Genomic DNA, 2474 nt, shown 5'->3' on the forward strand with positions numbered 1-2474 from the left:
ACAGTGTGATGCAGCAGCAAAAAAGGCTAATGCTATTCTAAGTTGCATCCACAGATAGTGTCCAGGTCAAGGGAAGTCATAGTTGTTGGGAAACTGTGTAAGTGCAGCTACTCACACAGAGTCAATTAAGGTTTGGCAGACAGCCAGAAGACAATCTGAAGGAGTAAGTCTGCCTGGTGATAACAGAGCAATGGGGACAGCTCCCTGACTGGTCAAGCTCTCTCAAGGGAGTGATAATTAATGGCCTACTAACTGGAATGTGTTAGTTCAGAGTTCAGTGTTCAGTTGTTCTGTGTCAGTGTAGGAGTTGTGAGTCGTGTCAGAGAGAGCTAGCTAAAGATCCGTGTCCTGTTCCTGTAAATAGTCCACTGTATATAATAAACACCTAACTAAGAACGCTTGACATGAGCCAACAGTGTGACGCGGCAGCTAAAAAAGCCAATGCAATTCTGGGCTGCATCAATAGGAGCATAGCATCTAGATCAAGGGAAGTAATAGTGCCACTGTATTCTGCTCTGGTCAGACCTCACCTGGAGTACTGTGTCCAGTTCTGGGCACCACAATTCAAGAAGGACACTGACAAACTGGAACGTGTCCAGAGGAGGGCAACCAAAATGGTCAAAGGCCTGGAAACGATGCCTTATGAGGAACGGCTAAGGGAGCTGGGCATGTTTAGCCTGGAGAAGAGGAGGTTAAGGGGTGATATGATAGCCATGTTCAAATATATAAAAGGATGTCACATAGAGGAGGGAGAAAGGTTGTTTTCTGCTGCTCCAGAGAAGCGGACACGGAGCAATGGATCCAAACTACAAGAAAGAAGATTCCACCTAAACATTAGGAAGAACTTCCTGACAGTAAGAGCTGTTTGACAGTGGAATTTGCTGCCCAGGAGTGTGGTGGAGTCTCCTACTTTGGAGGTCTTTAAGCAGAGGCTTGACAACCATATGTCAGGAGTGCTCTGATGGTGTTTCCTGCTTGGCAGAGGGTTGGACTCAATGGCCCTTGTGGTCTCTTCCAACTCTATGATTCTATGATTCTATGAACGCTCATCGCCAAAGAATTGATGCTTTAGAATACTGGTGCTGGAGGAGACTCTGGAGAGTCCCATGGACTGCAAGATCAAACCTCTCCATTCTGAAGGAAATCAGCCCTGAGTGCTCATTGGGAGGACGGATCCTGAAGCTGAGGCTCCAAGACTTTGGCCACCTCATGAGAAGAGAAGACTCCCTGGAAAAGACCCTGATATTGGGGAAGATGGAGGGCACAAGGAGAAGGGGACGGCAGAGGACGAGATGGTGGGACAGTGTTCTCGAAGCTACCAGCATGAGGGAGGCAGTGGAAGACAGGAGTACCTGGCGTGCTCTGGTCCAGGGGGACACAAAGAGGCGAACACAACTAAATGACTAAAGCCTCTGCCCCAGGGTCCTTTCTCATGGCAGATCAGGATGAGCAGGGGACAGCAAAGGTGGGGCAATCAGGAGAAGACCCACTATTTGACTACTGATTCCAAACCCTAAAAGGAATTTTATATAATTTTTATTTCTGTTCTTGGTATCTTGTTGTTTTATTGCTGATGGCTGCTGCAAATAAGGATTCATTCATTCATTCCCGGAGGAGAGATGGGCAGCTCAGCGGCTCCTTTCCATCTGCCCAGCTCAGCTGAGCTCTTCGACAGGGGCGCCTCTGCCCAAGGCGCGCCTGCAGGGGGCGCTGTCCGGCCAGGAATTTGGCCCTTGGAACGACCGGAGACACGAGGCGGCGCTGCTGCGTCTTCGGAGGAGGAAGGAGGAGGGGAACACGTGTCTAGAGATGCGCATCCCGGGAGCATCCAGGGGCAGGCGCACCGCAGGGGGACGCTTTGCTGGCCGCCCAGAGTTGCTGGGGCATAAAATTATATTATTGATATTGATATTGATATTGATATAAATATTAATTAATATTAATATTAATGATATTAATATCAATATTATTAATGTTGATATTAATACTTATTATTAGTATATTAATATTAAAATATATTATTAACATGGTAATATTAAAATACATCATTGCTATATTATTATAATATATTATTTATATAATTATATATTAATATTAATATTGATTAACAGCAACAACAACGAAACAACAATATTATAACTATTATTATTATTATATTAGGATCCTTTGGGAGTTGAGAAATTTAAGAAACAAGGAAACTCAAACCTGCCCGGTGCCCCCGACACGAGCCCCTCCTCTCCTCCCGGGGTCCCTCGAGGCCATCCAAACGAGCCCCTCCCCGGCTCTCCATGCGCAGCCGCGCCCAGGGAACCCGGAAGCTGCCCATCCCGGCGCGAGTCTACCCAAACGCGACCGAGTCTATAGTAGAGGCGTGGCTCCCTCGGCGCAGGCGCAGCGCCGCCTCCCGGGCATGCGCGGACGGGCGGCGTCGGCGGAAGTCGGAGCGGGCGGCGCAGGCGCAGTGCGGGGGGGGG

This window comes from Podarcis bocagei (assembly GCF_964188305.1).
Source record: "Podarcis bocagei genome assembly, chromosome: 10".
Lineage (NCBI taxonomy): Eukaryota > Metazoa > Chordata > Lepidosauria > Squamata > Lacertidae > Podarcis > Podarcis bocagei.